General features: G+C 41.5%; 1 pseudogene across 1 annotated transcript in view; it reads right to left on the bottom strand.

Annotated features, from left to right (window-relative positions):
• Window positions 1-3,039: 3,039 nt before the first annotated feature.
• Window positions 3,040-17,387, bottom strand: part of LOC116412055 — a 33,171-nt pseudogene continuing 18,823 nt past the window's right edge. Inside the window, exons 20-36 of the transcript XR_004223501.1 lie at window positions 17,142-17,268; window positions 15,374-15,495; window positions 15,108-15,168; window positions 14,810-14,893; window positions 14,008-14,184; window positions 13,365-13,446; window positions 12,864-13,020; window positions 12,693-12,767; window positions 12,366-12,528; window positions 10,749-10,957; window positions 9,962-10,177; window positions 9,435-9,559; window positions 8,960-9,050; window positions 8,692-8,760; window positions 7,573-7,675; window positions 5,574-5,615; window positions 3,040-3,149 (exon numbers count right to left, since the gene is read on the bottom strand). The product of XR_004223501.1 is annotated as an alpha-2-macroglobulin-like protein 1 (transcript). The remainder of the gene's footprint in view (window positions 3,150-5,573; window positions 5,616-7,572; window positions 7,676-8,691; window positions 8,761-8,959; window positions 9,051-9,434; window positions 9,560-9,961; window positions 10,178-10,748; window positions 10,958-12,365; window positions 12,529-12,692; window positions 12,768-12,863; window positions 13,021-13,364; window positions 13,447-14,007; window positions 14,185-14,809; window positions 14,894-15,107; window positions 15,169-15,373; window positions 15,496-17,141; window positions 17,269-17,387) is intronic.

The following is a 17,387-nucleotide window of genomic DNA, read 5'->3' as shown; positions in this document are numbered from 1 at the left end:
GCCAGAGATATTCAGAAATGATTCCTATACTAGAGCAGTGGACTGGTGGTCCATGGGAATCATTATTTACAGAATGCTCATGATCAGGCAGGGAGTGGTGCTGGGACACAGCTTTACCTGGTTGAAATTGTTCTTACCATTCTCACAGTGACCATTTCTATTTCTATGTAAATATGTTATGTTAAATTGGGACCGCTTAGACATCTTCATATTAAATGGGTTCCATTACTCCAGTGGCTTCCGAAACAAACACATTTTCCCATTTACAGACACCATTTGGAGCAAAACTTAGAGAGACAACAATCAAGAAAATTGTCAATGAAGATGTAGTGTATCCAGATGGTCTAGATGAAGACACCAAGTTGATTATAAGAAACGTATGTGGCCATAGCAATGAGTGACATGCACTCTGCTCATTGTGTGTTTATATTCTGATTATCTTTATACTGATGTGCATAACCAATGATCATTTTTTGTAGTTGTGCAAAGAGCCCCAAAACCACCTTGGGTCAAGCCAACAAGATGCTGAGGAAGTCATGAGAAGTCCTTTCTTTAAGGTAGGTTCATATTTTAGTTGTCTTGCTATGTCTAGCCGTTACTAGAGGAGCCATTGTAGGTCTGACTGTAAGTACAGTTGAGTGCTGGTTGGGTCAGACTTAGGCCCGACAATGTTAGTACCTACCTAAGCAAGAGGGCAGATTATTAATATAATCAAAATTCACTTGGAAGCTGCCAACACCAAAGGGGACTGCTCTAAATGTGTGCAAGCTTTTTTTTTTATGGGCCTGAGTTCCATAACTAAATATCTTTATTGTCATGCTAAAGTATCAAACACACCAAATGTTGATACATTTCTACAAAAAAGACTACTACTAGAAAAATTGTGTGGGTGTAAAAGTCCAAGATATACACTTGTTATGAGCCTCTGTAAGAACCCCTCTTGTCATTCTTATAATCACCCCAAATGATGGGGAGGTCTGTGATTTCAGGTACCAGCTGTCTCTGTGCAATAGAGGCACAAACATTTCTATTATCTAGAACTGTAAGTAATAAAAGGCAGTTTCTCCTACTAATAAAGTATTTATCTTATTTTACAGGGAATACACTGGGTTGCACTTTTAAACAGGAGAATTTTCAATAAACACCACATCCCTGTGTTTTTCAAATCTAGCAACACACTGAGACAAAAACTTGTACAGCCAAAGGATCCAACACCAAAAGAAAAACAAAAATGTTGTATACGCAGTCCAGTGCAGCGAGGAGTGCACAGACCTTTACATTGGGGAGACAAAGCAACTGCTCTCCAAGAGAGCAGTTGAAGACCGCTGGTTTGAAAGAGGTGTGAAAGAGGCTATTCAGGTTAAAGTGTAGAAACCATCCCAAAACAGAGGTGGGGGCCTTCGACATCATCTGTCTGCTACATACAATGCTGTTCTAACATCTGTACCCCGGCAGTTTCAGAACTCTTCACACATCCATTCATGCAACTCTAACAAGTAACACCTGTCTGTTTCCTCCCCTGCAGGTAAGGAATTTGTCTTTATAGATACAAAAAATTGAAAAATTAAGAGTTGAACAAGGCCACTCTATAACTGTCATCTCTTTACCTATCCAGGGCTCTTAAGCAAGCTGAAAAGACAATGTCCTCTGCATTATGTTTGGGGAGAAAGAAGACAAGTGAAAGTCTGTATTCCACATATCCGTCTATCTTTAGAAGCTACCTGAAGGAAGTCTACCATGTGTGTTCCTACTTTCTAGTTCCTCCCCTGCAGGTAAGGAGTTTGTCTTTATAGATATAAAAGGGTGAAAATGAAGGGTTTAACCCGATCACTATATAACCCTCATCTCTCTTCTTACCCAGTGCAAGCTATATATATATATATATATATTCTCTATACCACACTCTATAAATATGTATGTGCAGTTTTGGTCCCACTTGTTACAATATACTGCCATCCTTAACACCGCTCCAGCCCTCTCCCCTCTATACCGTAATCTCCTAGGAGCTATTCCCAGTGCACTTCCCATAGCCTGCAGCCAATTAGTACCTCGGCTGGTAGATCCCAGTCCCTGGTCTAAATTAGTGGGATTTCATTTGTAAGTAAATTATGCAGCTCAGTTAGGTCTGGTGTCATCCAGTGTCACATATATTAAAATCACCCCAGCACCAACCACCCCCTCACACTCCAAGTCACTTTCAAGCCTATTCTCAGTTCTGCCCCCAGTGCCTGCTACCATTCATACCTCAGCACCTGGAGCACAGCCCCTTGGCTAAGATCAGTAACCCCTGATTGAGATAAGAACAAAGTCAACCTCTTACTGCAAACTTACAGTATGTAGGGGATCGACCCAGTTTAACCCATAGAGGAGCCCCTGATCTAAGGGATGGACCAGTCAATAGTCATTTATACAACCTTCCCCGCCCCCCTATCATAAGCGCTTATGCACACACTTGTGAATAGAGGGATCAGCAGGGAGTGGGGCCACAGGATTTATGAGAGGAACTGAAGGGCCTGGTCTAGGAGTAGGCAGACAAGAGTTGCATGCCTAGTGCCCCCCCAGTTTTGCCCCCTAGGCACATGCCTCTTCTGCCTACCCTTAGATCAGACCCTGATCTCCTATGTCAACAGAGGTATATGGAGGTGGAATTTTGTAGGATCAGGTTCAGTGATCGTCGTCAGGTTTAATTTTATCGAAATTGAGTGAATTGCTGTATCTAATTGGTCAGCGAGAGATCTGACCAGATCAGAAGTGATCATTCATACCTAAGCATCCAGTCTGCTGAGAACCTTTGTCAATGGTGGGGACCTCAGCCCCTATAGAGGGAGATGTGGGAAAAGCTAATGTCTATATCTTACAGCTCCAACAAATTGTAAGAGTGCCGCCTCATCTGAGAGACTGATCATTTGCCCCACCCCAGGGGCAGCGTCCCAGGTTGCTGTGCGCCAGCTCTGATATATTGTAAGAACTGAATATTCAGTGCTGAGCTTTAGTTCTGTATAAATCCTCACTCTCAAGAAAATAAAAGGGACACAGATAGAAAGCGACAAAAATATTTAATTTCATGATTTGCAAATATATTGTAACGTTTTTGTTCCACTCATGCATCTGCCTGTAGAGATCTCATTTTGCGTTGCCTTTGTCTCCATCTAGGGAGAAACAGAGCCTGGGTGAGTGAGACAGATACTGCCCATACAGCTATAGGTTACTGGGCTGACTCCCAGGGGCCGGGCTGGGCCGGAAAAGAACATTTAGAAGATGACCAGTCATAAACACTGATAGGGAAATAAAGAGCTAGTCCGACATATTTTTGAAATGATAATTTCAAAAAGTCAAAATTGTCATGAAGAAATCTCAGAACGATGAGTTATTTTGCACTCATGACTTTAAAAGAACAGTAACATCAAAAAGATGAAAGTGTTTTACATCAAATAAAATACAATGTACTGCTGCCCTGCACTGGTACAAGCTGATTTATTTGCTTCAGAAACACTACAATAGATATATAATTGTGTATAAATCAGCTGCTGAATAGCCATGGGGGCAGCCATTTACAGGAGAAAAAGCTCAGGTTACAGAGCAGATAGCAGATCTGTAGAATATAATGGTGTTCTACAGAGCTTTTCTGCTATTGAACCTGTTCCATTTAGCCCTATTTCATTTTCCTCCATTGCAGAATAGCAGTTGGTTTATATCAGCTATAGTGGTGTTTCAGCACAGAAACAGATCAGTGCAGGGCAACAGCATGCAGGTATGGGACCTGTTATCTAAAATGCTCAGGACTTGAGTTTTTTTGGATAAGGGATCTTTCTGTAAAATGGATATCTATACCTTATGGCTACTAAAAAATAATTTAAAAATGAATAAAACCCAATAGGATTGTTCTGCCCCCAATAAGGGGTAATTATATCTTAGTTGGGATCAAGTACAGGTACTGTTTTATTATTACAGAGAAAAGGGAATCATTTAACCATGAAATAAACCCAATAGGGCTGTTCTGCCCCCAATAAGGGGTAATTATATCTTAGTTGGGATCAAGTACAGGTACTGTTTTATTATTACAGAGAAAAGGGAATCATTTAACCATTAAATAAACCCAATAGGGCTGTTCTGCCCCCAATAAGGGGTAATTATATCTTAGTTGGGATCAAGTACAGATACTGTTTTATTATTACAGAGAAAAGGGAATCATTTAACCATTAAATAAACCCAATAGGGCTGTTCTGCCCCAATAAGGGGTAATTATATCTTATTTGGGATCAAGTACAAATTTCTGTTTTATTATTACAGAGAAAAGGGAATCATTTAACCATTAAATAAACCCAATAGGGCTGTTCTGCCCCAATAAGGGGTAATTATATCTTAGTTGGGATCAAGTACAGGTACTGTTTTATTATTACAGAGAAACGGGAATCATTTAACCATGAAATAAACCCAATAGGGCTGTTCTGCCCCCAATAAGGGGTAATTATATCTTAGTTGGGATCAAGTACAGGTACTGTTTTATTATTACAGAGAAAAGGGAATCATTTAACCATGAAATAAACCCAATAGGGCTGTTCTGCCCCAATAAGGGGTAATTATATCTTAGTTGGGATCAAGTACAGGTACTGTTTTATTATTACAGAGAAAAGGGAATCATTTAACCATTAAATAAACCCAATAGGGCTGTTCTGCCCCCAATAAGGGGTAATTATATCTTAGTTGGGATCAAGTACAGGTACTGTTTTATTATTACAGAGAAAAGGGAATCATTTAACCATTAAATAAACCCAATAGGGCTGTTCTGCCCCAATAAGGGGTAATTATATCTTAGTTGGGATCAAGTACAGGTACTGTTTTATTATTACAGAGAAAAGGGAAATTGCTTTTTAAAATTAGAATTATTTGACCAAAATGGAGTCTATGGGAGGTGGTCTTCCCATAATTCAGAGCTATCTGGATGATGGGTTTTCGGATAAAACAGATCCAAATACCTATATATTATATTTTCATTACTTAAAACGTTCTATTTTTGGTCTTACTGTTCCTGTCAAAAAGTCTAAATTTTAACATTACATTGGTGAACGAGTGGGAGTAAAAGTGGAAAAGGGACAATAGGTTGGAAAATAAATGTAGGGAAATAAGATGAGGGGAAAATATTGATAAATGTGAGAGATGAATGGACTGAGAGAGAGAGAAAGTTATTAGAGAGGGCTGGAAGGGGACAGGGGAGGGAAGTACAAAAATACAGTATACACAACTATTATTACTATGGGGGGGGGGGGGGGTGATAGTTAAGAAATGGTGGGATTCCTTTCTGGAGGATAAGGAGACCAAATAAAAATACAATTTTTTGTTAAAAGGAAAATAACTCAATGAACAAGTAGTGAACAAGGTGCAACCTCTAAATGGGGCATACAGGGCCAATCACAGGGTGATAACCAATCCCCTCACCAATCATCTGTATCACAGGCACTGGGGAGGATCTATAGGGAGCCTAATACAGATAGATAGATTAATGGCTGCTCTGTTGGTACATAAATGCCACTAAATACACAAATACATAAATGCCATCGGCAGGGGGTTCTTACCGGAGCCGCAGGGGGAGTTGTACTCGGCAACTGCCTCTTCTTCTGAAACAGCAGGGATGTGGGGTAATTAATATAATGCTATTAGTATACACAGTGCTGTACAGTTTTACAATACAGTAACAGTATATACGAGGGAGTCACAGTGTAATGAATCAATATAAATATACAGAGATGATGTGCTTTGTGGTAAGAGACATAGGATGGAGGGGGGGTCCCTGCCCCAAAGAGCTTACAGTCTAACAGTGGAGTCAGTGGGATGAGAAATGTGAAAAAATACTATTTAATTCATGATCTGTCACTGTCATTAGTTTTTAAAATTTCGCCTTATACAGGTACTTATCCTGCCGGCCAATTCCCGCTATCATTGGGCCATATCCCTGTGTCTGTCTAATAGTTCAAAATTCAACAATCGAACTTAGGTTAAAAGATCATTCAAAAACCAATAATGTATAACAGTTACAAAATCCATGAAAGAGTGTGAGCCGGTACTGCCCTTCTGCAATGATATATCAGTGAGCCGTATCATTGTTTCATTTGCAATTAACCCAAGCTTGAATGGCTGAGCCAACGAATGGGAAAGGGGAGTACAGGTATGGGACCTGTTATCCAGAACGCTCGGGACCTGGGGTTTTCTGGCCTTCTGGATAACTGGTTCCGGATAATGGATCCTATACATGTACTTGCTCATAGTAAGATTTATATGGGTTTTTAAAAGGAGTTTTTCACCTTTAGGTTAACTTTTAGTATGTTATTGAATGGTCTATTCTTAGCAAGTTTTTAACTGGTCTGCATTATTTATTTGTTATAGTTTTTGAATTTTTTGCCTTCTTCTGACTCTTTGCAGCTTTCAAATGGGGGTCACTGACCCCGGCAGCCAAAACCTATTGCTCTGTGAGGCTCCAGTTTTGTTGTTATTGTTACTTTTTATTCCTTATCTTTCTATTTAGACCCTCCTCTATTTATATTCCTGTCTCTCAAACCATTTTCTGGTTTTTAGGTTAAATTGGACCCTAGCAACGAGCTTGCTGCTGAAAGTCCAAACTGGAGAGCTGCCTAAACAAAAAGATAAATAACTCAAAACCCCCAAATAATAAAAATGAAGACCAATAGGTCTAGTTAATTTAAAGGTGAAAACCCCCTTTAACTATTAAACAATTTTTTAGTTTTTAACAAAATTTCCAGCACAGTTTGCTCATCACTACTCAAAATCTTGACTTTGCCAGCAAGTTATCTCAGTCCAACCCACATCAGTCATAGGAGCGGGGGCAATTGTTAGTTTGACAGATCTCTGCCCATTGTTTAAAAGTGGCCATACATTGGCAGATTTAAGATGCCAATTTGGGTCCTTCAAACTGATTCGGTAGCTTATTTGCCTGTATATGGGGTTGTCCGGCAGGCCTACCCAACCGATACCTGGAGGAAAATTTGCCAGATGTCGATTGGGCAGATCTAATTTTCCCGTCAGATCGAGGAGTGCATCGGCTCATTGGTGGAACACCTCACTTCTGCAACTCAAAGCCCCCGATCCCCTCATTTAGTGACCTCACCCAAACAAGCAAATCTTATAGTGTATGGCCACCTTTACCCTACTGCGGCAATACAAAGGTGTGATAATGATCTAGTTTTCCTTGTGAACTTTGCAAATCCATAACATATATGTTACGGTTGGGGTTTAGTTTCAGTCCCTGAGAAGCCTCTTACCCAGGGAACCCCAACTTTTTTTAACTTGTGAACCACACTCAGATGTTAAAAGTGTTGGTAAGCCACACAAGCATGACAGATGTTCTTTGGGGGTGACAAATAAGGGCTGTGATTGGCTATTTAGAAGCCCCATGGGGACTGGTGGCCTGCAGGAGCCTCTGCTTGGAGTAAATCTGGTCACTGTGCTTCCAAAACTTGTCTCCAAGCCAAAAAATTGAAAATAGGCACCTACTTTGGAGCCACTGGGAGCAACATCAAAGGGGGTGGTGAGCAACTTGTTGGGGATCACTGCTCTTACCTGTGTCATAATAATCATAGACCTTCACCGTGGCCGGCTTTAGGTTCTTCACCACAATGTCTTGTTCCACCATGAAGGAGAGATGGAGCGGCTCATGTCCCAGCTGGGGGAGAGTGAGGGAGACACCAACATCTCACATTGCAAATTGAATTATAAAAGATAACAGCATATTTTATTCTTGAGTCTACCTGATTGAAAGGTGTAAAGGAAGAGTGTAGAAAAGTAGAACAACAACAAAAAACCCTTGGAGATGTTGAGAGAACTGCTTGAGTTCTGTAATTTTTTAAATCTTCTTTAAGTTCCTTGTTTGGAGAGGATTTTCTATAAGCTTTAAGGCTGATTTATGGTAGGCATAGCTTGCGGGTGTATTTATGGGAATCAATTTGTGCCCATTAAATGATATTTAGCTTGTGTTTGCACCTTTGCTTCCTATGCACTATACCCTGTTGCTCTTACACTAGTGTTCCTAGTGCCCCTATTGGCTGAATCTTTAGCCTATGGAATAATGAACGAGTGAGGGGTGTGCAAGCGGATACACGGGCCACAATTACATCAGAATGGTGGGGAAGACCAGTAACTGTGGGTAAATATCATTGTTTATGATCCCTGTAGGTACAATATGATAACCCCATCCAAGTTATGCCATGCTGGGACTATGAACACATGATCTAAAAAGAGACAGGACACCAAGTATTAATTGCCAGTGACTATTCCCGTTCTACAATAAAGCTTTTTTTATGGTTATGAGATGGTTCTGGAAGCCGTGAATTGTATAATAATCCACTGACATACCTGCATGGCAGACACATATGTCCTGAACACTACAAATCTCACCCCTACTATGACACAGAGTCCAAGTGTTGCCCCATGTAGCTCTGCCCTGGGAGAGATCCACTTGTTGAAAACTTTGTGATGGGGCAAGATTTAAAAAAACAAACAAACACAAACCATGGAAATAATATAATGGAGGCTGTAGGTTTGTAGGCAAGTGATGCTCTGCTGTGTTGTGCAACACATTTAGGAGGGTTTTAATCCTCCTATATCTGGAAGTGCGGTATTTTCAATTGATTTGAGTGTAGAGATGTAAGATTAGAAAAGAAAAACTCTAAAGTCACTCACCTCATCTAAGTATAATGTCACCTTTTCTGTCAGAATCTCACTCCGCTTTATGGTTTTGCTCTTCTCCAGCTGTGAAAGAGCACAGTTAAAAAAACCACACACACACAATGGGAAATCACTGATAATCCATGCTGACTACCTTCATGGATATATCTCAGCCCTATTGTTACATTTCAGCCCCCCTGTCCTCACAAACATTCGTACACAGACACACAATCTGCCCACCCAAATAGGACTACCAAATGGGCTTCAGAGAACTGGGACTCACTTCTCTGACTGAGCTCTTCACTGGGATAAATCCAGAGAGCATCTTACACTCGATCACCGCCATGTTGGATTTCTCCCGAGATCCTGTATATCTGCATGAAACGTCATATTAAGGTCAGTTACAGTAAAGACATTAAATGGTAATAATTGGCCGTATTCAGGTGAAGGTCCAACAACCTCTTCTCTATCTAAACAGTAGGCAGGACATGGGTATGGGTAGGCAATAAATAGGAACAGCTGGACACAGAGCACTGATTTACACCATATATTAGTGCATCACATGGCGTATGTAGCATTAGAAATATAGTAATGGCCAACTGTGGTACTAGGTAATGTAAGTCCTTTCTTGTCTAATAAAAAGAAGGGTATTCTCATATCTGAGGGATGTTTCATTCTAAGATTGTTTCCAAGGAAACCATGTTTTTTTGTTCCTTTTTAAGGGAGTTTACAAATATCAATAAAAAAAGAATACTCACTGGGCAGTCATGCTTATCTTCAGCACTTTTAGTTGATCTTGAGGACATTTGTCTGGTTCTGTCTCCACTCGTACTGAGAAGGTGGCATCACTTCTAGGTGGGGGAATGTTGTATCTCAGGACAGTCTGTGGGACAAGAACAAGAGACTAAATCAGACTGGGAATCAATCTATCAGATTGAGGAATAGTAAAGGTGGGCATGCATGGGCCGATTTCAGCTGCTATCGGTCCTTAAGACTGATTCAACAACTTATCTGCCCATGTTTGAGCACCACTGATGGGCCTTTTTCGTCTGGCATCTGGCCAGAAATTGGCCAGATTTCTATTGGGCAGGTTTGATTTTTCCATCAGATCGAGGACTGCATCGGCTCAATCTGACAGTACCTATGCCTGCCAAACATTCAAATTAGCCTGACATCACCCACCCATTGGTGGGCATATCAGGAGAGATCTTCTCACTTGGCAACCTAGCCAAACAAGCAGATCTTACAGTGTATGGCCACCTTAAAAGAGTGAGTGTCCCCTCACCTGTACATACACACAGCCGCTCCCAGTGGCTGACAGAGAGTACTCCCCAGGGATATCTGGCAGTGAGGCTTTCTGTAGCAGGAGCCGGTTAGTCTGATCCACATGGAACTGTTGATGGAACCCAGTCTTGGAAGTAACTGTGGCTGTGACATCTCCCTTGTCAGTGAATGTGGCCTCACCATACTTAGCAAGAGCCTGTAGAGCTACAACCGTGTCCTGATAGATAGAGGTGTAGATAATAAAAAAACAAAACACAAGTTGCCTGATTTGAAAGAGCTGATGATGAAAGTCACACACACAAAGACACAAAGTTGAAGGATTTATTTAGGAATGAAGACAACTGAGATAAATCAGTGGTAGAATCTGAATATGGGTATTGGGAACATTAAGAAACATTTTTACGAATGATGAATAATGCATTTTTGCACTGGACTATAATCGAATGTAGTGTTTAAATTAATGTGAGATGTAAATAAGTGTGATGAAATGTAACAGAAATAATAGAAGTAATCCAATTGCCTATAACTGCAGGTTGAAAAAGGGGTCACTTTGCCCCGAAACGTTGCATCACCGCAATAAACTTTTTAAAGTGTTTATTCCCTTATTTGCAGCTCTGAGTGCCATTTGCTTTTTGTTTCTACAATTAGTTTTTGGGTGGGTGCCGATCCCCCCAGCAGTGAGCACCGGGCAAAAGTGTTTTGGAGTGCTAGGGTGTGTGGAAGAGGTCTCTCCTGTGCTTCTATAACTGCAGGTATCATTACACTCAATTGGTGCTTTCCACAATTACCTGAGTAGAAGAGAACCCCCCATAAGGATTTTGCTGCTTGCTCAGCCAGTTGACTATCTCAGAAGCTTTGCCCAGGTCCTTGTTGGGGCCAGAGAGATGGGCCAGCAGCACATAGGAGGTTAACTCCACCTCGGCTGAGGGAGCCCGGTACCAGTATGGGAGGGCAGAGGGCACTGTGGCAGGTTTCCTCTCCCAGTGTAACTGTCCTTCTGTGGATAGAAAAGGGAACCATCATTGTCAGAATTTAAAGGTAGAGAAATGGCGCAACATTAAAGGGGTATATATATATATATACATATATATATATATATATAGCCTACATGCAAACAAAGGCCAACCTAAAATCTTGGATTGTGCTGTGGTCCTCACTAGAATTTTTACATGATATCAAGTGCCACCTAAGCCTCCAAGTGCAGAATATATAATACTGCAGCCATTATAACTATTGCTGTCCTTGCACATTCTGTTCTTTCTTCTCAGCAGGACACAGTAGTTTTCAAAAACTTGACCTGCCCATAACCATCTAACAACCCCCCACAGCATAACGCAGCCTGAATTATCTGCAAGTTGGCTCTAGTCTGTCCAGTCATTTGCGTCTCCTTTCAATTCTGCTCCTCACCCTCTTCTCCTGCCTCATTTTCCTTGTTTCAGAGTGGGTGCAGGTAGGGGGTCAAGAAATGTTCATACACTGCCTTCTAGTACAGTTCTGAATCAGTTTATTATTTGTAGGACTGTAAAATAACAATGATATATGAGCTTGGTCTCCCATTACTACAGGTTGCAAGCTGCTAAGTTCTAGTGCTTAATCGATTTTTTCTAAAGTCAGCCCATTTCCTTCTCATGAGGTGCACATGAGATGCAACTCATATTAGCATGTAATGATCCTAAAGTGCCCCACTAGAAAAGCTTTATATTGGTCCCATCACAGTATGTTTCCTTCCAACTGTGAATTCTGAATCTCATAAGAAGAACTGGTAGAATTCCTGTAGGGGCTGCAAATAGCCACTCTAGATGGTCCCGAGGATAGACCTTTAGGAACTAAAGATCAGAAGATTATGAGTCTGTGTGCTGTTTTTTAGGAGATGATTCCATCCCTCGCTAGCACTTGGATGGACTGGGCTTCATTGGAAAGGCAGAGGGAAGGGGTGGGAGTGGCCCATTTCATAGGGTTTTGTGTACACAATTTTGCCCCCTTCTTCATTATTATTTTTGGATTAACAGATTTGGCTGAATCTCTTTTGTCTGCAGTTAATTAGGCCACCCCAGGAATATCACTTAGATACTCGTCCATTGTCGATCTTCTTTACATTTATGCCACATAAATGACATTTTTACAAAGCTCCGCTGTAGTCCTTACTGTGAAGACAACTTGTTTTTGGGCTTCTCTTGACACTTACAAGGCAGGGGGTATTAAATACATTAGAAGCGCATGGCTGGTGCTGACACAGAAGAATGCAGAGCCTGGTGTAAGTGGCCTGTTTTACCCCACCAGCACAGAACTTAATACAGCGTGATGTATAAAGTTTGCTGAGTATATCAAAATTTGATGGCCCATTGGTGCACTCTAAAAATACCACAGTTGTTCTGAAATATATAGAGGTAAGAGATGCTACATACCATTCCTCACAGCCTTCTCCTCCAGTTTAGCCAGTAGCATCTCCCTGAGTTCAATATCTTTACTCAGAGTAAAAGTGTAGGCCAGTAGAGCCTGGGTGTACACACTGCTCACATCTTTGGCAGCCTTCCTCAGGCAGGATAAAGCATCTGCCACCACTGGGTCCTATAGGAAGAGACAGGGTTAACAGGATGTTTGTTCATTGCCTGTGCAGAGATAAATGATATAATTATGCCAATATATAGAGCAGAGAGACACCATAGCCATGGAGCACCTTGTAGGGACTAGGCAATAACTTGGGAATAACTTCCTGCATCTGGACCACTTACCTGTACAGATACCCCAGCTTCCAGCAAAGCCATTGTTACATAAGTAGAGAGAGAGGTTTCATCATCTATTCCTCCCTGTAACACACACACATGGTGTTGGTACCAGTGATACCGGCACAGAGGCCAACACTATAACACTTGTTACTGGCAGGTGTATCATGGCTGAAGTACCTTCAAAGCGTTATTGAAGAGTCTCCCCACACTCCGGAAGCAGCCGTTCTCATTACGATTGTCCCTCAGCCAAGAGAATGAATGGTTGAGGTGGCTTTCATCTATGAAGATGTAGGGACGAGCCTTGCTGAAGGAGTTCACTACAAATGCAGTCAGCCTGTGCGGGGAGAATAAAATCATAGAAAACACAAAGGGGAAGCAGTTAGGATTCAGAAGATGGACCATAGAACTATTGATACCATTCATGATACATGTTCATGAACCTTAATATGAATTCATAAATATCTTTTATGGTAAAAATATGGGCATGAAGAAGCTACCTAGAGTAGATTCCAACCTGTAAAAGTTAATGGCTGGCGTTATATCTGCAGATGTAATATTTTTGCTTAAACTCCCCCACCAGTATAAAATGAAAGGGCAATGAACAAGGCAATATCTTCTTACCACGATATGTACAGACTGTATGAGGATTGTGTCCTTCAAGTTGGTTCAAGTACTCACCATGTGTTTCCTTCTTTGTCCCTCTGTCCAAATGCGCTGTATGAGCCGTCATTGCGTTTGTATGTCAGCTGCCTCTGGTACCCTGAGCAGGAACAAGTTTCATAATCCAATATAAATAATTATACATTAGCTCTAATGATACTAGTAAGATACTAGTAAGAAATGTTCCCTTTTTTTGAAGAAAAAACTAGAGACCCTGCTCAATAGAGTGAACTTTGACTCTTACAGGTAAAATCTTTAGTGATGAGCAGATCTGTCCCGTTTCACTTCACTGACAAATTCGCGAAAGTATGAAAAATTCCCTAAACGCGGGCGTCGCAAAACTTTTTTTTGTTGCACGCTACTTTTTTGGGCTAATGCGTCTTTTTTTTGATGCGACCGCAGATTTTTGTGCCAAAATTTCACTGAAGTTTTGCAAAACAATTCACCAGTGGTAAAATGTGAAATTTCGCTGCAAATCCTTGCCTGGCGAAAAAATCCACCCATCACTAAACATCTTTCCTTAAATATAGTAAATAATTTAATAAAACACAATAAACTAAGAAATATAACTAGGACTTAATTAAGATAGTAAAGACAAACAGGGCTAGAGAACAGGGAATTGTGGGAATTGAAATAAACTGGGAAAAACAAAATCCCTCACCGCTTTCAAGGAATCCTTTGGCTTTGCTCTGGACCTCCGGGGTCAGTTGGCGAGTCTTTGTCAGATACTGAAGAATGAAGATATTGGGGGCAAAGAGGGCCATGTTCTGCTCCCCACATCCATATGGCATGGCCAGAAGCCGGCCCAGGTTCTGCATGGCTGTTCCCATCAGGTCTCCTGTAGGAAACAGATGAGAATCCAACAGGTGCTTGACAAGATCAACACTTACCTGTTTTTTTCTCCCACGGGTTACTGAAGTTCTAGTCTTTTTTAAATAAAATTCCAAAAAGAAGTCCTCACCCAATGGGACATTTAAGCTTCCCTGATAGATAAGGGACAGGTTAATGGCCAGATAGCCAGCCAATTGATTTGGCCCCATACAATAGCCAATTGGTTCTCATCTCACATTGGAGTGTTCAAATTGGCAGTGTATGCCCAGTTTATCCTTTGTTTTTTTCGCAACCTCTTGAAAACATAAAGTGCCTCTTTGAGACCACTAAAGCTTTAACACCACTGATTTGGGGGCACTTTTGGTTCAAGCCCCCACTGTGAGGTCCAACATTGCATTAGGTCCAAATTAGCTCATAAAAATGTTTCAGATATATAAAAACTGTTACAACCAAAGTTTCAAGAATATCTAGATCAGCATATAACTATTTACCTGAAAGTTCCCGCTCGTTAATCAAGATGGGCTTCTAGGTGTATCAAGGATTGCATTTTAGCCTCTGCTCTGTACCCCCACCTGGAGCCCCACAATTTGAGGACTTTGAAACTGTTAGAGAAATGTAGAGGGGACTCTTACCTAGGACTGTCGCATATGCTCTTTCTGAATCCTTCAGAATATTTTCAGGAACCTTAAGAGATATCTCCTCTGTTTTAGGATGATCTGGAACAAAACATCACAGAAATATTGTATATTCAGGAAAATGGAGACCAGGCCTCCCATGCACATATAGCAATTATCAACCAGGCCCAGATTTAAACAGTGGGTGTTCCTAGGCCCACAAGGCTCATTGTCTCCCACCCTCTCCTTGGTGACAGGTCCGAAGCAGTGGGGGTTGGCATATGGGAGATGCATATTCATCCAATGAACAACTTACCTTCTCCAGCTTGGCAGCAGAGCAGAGAGCTGTGAGATTTCTCTATCAGGACTCCCCCCGGCTGCCGATACATATATATTAATCAGTTAAAATATAGATATAAAAATTATCTAAAAACTTAAATATGTTGGGTTTACATCATTTATAAAATACACCATAAACAGTTTATTTATCAATTTTCAGGTGTAGCAGGTGCTACAAAAAACGACATTTTGGTTGTACATCTTAGGATCATTCCAGAACCCAGAGCCCCCCAGGAGCCGTACCTGAACCAGTAGTGGCTTAACCACAGTGTCTGACCTCCCCTGCTTGGGGACAATAGGGAATTCATTATTGCACAAGTCCTGAGTATCCAGAGCCTCGGTCTTTACCGTCACATTCACCTCCCCTGGTGACATTGAGAGGAAATATAATGAGATGGTTTAGAGAATAAGGGAAGGGAAGGCAGAGAGATAAGCAGTGTAACAGGGGCATTCTGCAAGAAGAGAACCAGTTCCACATTTACCCCTCCCAGTGTCTCAGATTTGGTTTTATTGTCATCAAAACCATATACAGATACATACTGAGAAGACTTAGCCCTGCAAAAGCAGCCCATGCACATTGAGGGACCATGCAGAGCTAATTTTGTTGGGAACTGCAGGTCAAGCAGAACAAGAAAGAGATGGACAATATGGCAACAGATTAAAGCTGCCAATTCGACTCCTTCAGACCAATTCAGCACCTTATCTGCCCATATATGGGGCCCTCCAACAGGCCTTCCCAACCAATATTGGCAACCTCGCCAAACGAGCAGATCATAACATGTATGGCCACCTTTGTGTTACATCAATTTAACAACACCAGACGGGCCATAAGTTAGACTGACCTTTTGGGATTAGCACTGTCATTACTGCTTACAATTTGAGGCCATGTTAATTTTACAGCTACCTGGTTCAGGTTCCATAACCAAGACCAAAGAGGCAATAGCTCAGTAGACTTATACTTTGCAATGTTTAATACATGGTTTTTGTTTTATTATAACTTAAACAGTTGGCACAACATTTTCCCTTTCTCAGGTGAACACATGTTGTACCAGAGTATAATAAATTAACTTTAGTGACCTTTGTTTTGTGACTGGCGCTGTTTGTGACTTTCCTTATCATCTCACTTTCTTCTACTGAGACTTTTTGTTTGATTTAAGGCCTCATTCACCTTTCAACATCACTTAATCTTCCAGCATATGGGTTATTCTGCTGGCATTTTCATAGAAATTAGACAACCACATCCTAATTTTTTTACTGTTCATCAGTATTAAGACTTGAATTCATTTATGTTTCTTATATGTACAGTATATATGTGTGTGTGAGCTCCTGAGCCATATCTCACCCAGGTTGGAGGCTTTAAGGTTCTAAATATGTGTGTGTGTGAGAGCTCCTGAGCCATATCTCACCCAGGTTGGAGGCTTTAAGGTTCTAAATATGTGTGTGTGAGAGCTCCTGAGCCATATCTCACCCAGGTTGGAGGCTTTAAGGTTCTATATATGTGTGTGTGAGCTCCTGAGCCATATCTCACCCAGGTTGGAGGCTTTAAGGTTCTAAATATGTGTGTGTGAGAGCCCGTGAGCCATATCTCACCCAGGTTGGAGGCTTTAAGGTTCTATATATATGTGTGTGAGAGCCCCTGAGCCATATCTCACCCAGGTTGGAGGCTTTAAGGTTCTATATATGTGTGTGTGAGAGCTCTTGAGCCATATCTCACCCAGGTTGGAGGCTTTAAGGTTCTATATATATATGTGTGTGAGAGCCCCTGAGCCGTATCTCACCCAGGTTGGAGGCTTTAAGGTTCTATATATGTGTGTGTGAGAGCTCCTGAGCCATATCTCACCCAGGTTGGAGGCTTTAGGGCTCTGGCACATGGGGAGATTAGTCACCCGTGGCAAAACTCCCTATTCGCGGGTGACTAATCTCCCCGCGTTGCCTTCACCTGCCATCCCACCGGCGAAAATGTAAGTCGCCGGTGGGATGGCACATGCGGCGCCCCTGAGCCATATCTCACCCAGGTTGGAGGCTTTAAGGTTCCAGTAGAAGGTCTTGCTTTCCTCTGCGCAGAGACAGCTGCTATACTGACAGTCGGCACATGGTTCCAGCTCTAACTCTTGTGAAGGTAGCAGGGTGGTCTGAACCTGCAAGAAAGAGATCAGTTTAATTTCCGCTGAATGATATCAGCATGTGATCCAAAAGCATCAACTACAACATTATTGTAAACAAGTGACCTGGTTGAATAAATAAGCACATCCAATGT

This window comes from Xenopus tropicalis, chromosome 7, assembly GCF_000004195.4.
Source record: "Xenopus tropicalis strain Nigerian chromosome 7, UCB_Xtro_10.0, whole genome shotgun sequence".
NCBI classification, from domain to species: domain Eukaryota; kingdom Metazoa; phylum Chordata; class Amphibia; order Anura; family Pipidae; genus Xenopus; species Xenopus tropicalis.
The sequence above is the reverse complement of the archived record's forward strand: the minus strand, read 5'-3'. Positions and strand labels throughout refer to the sequence as shown.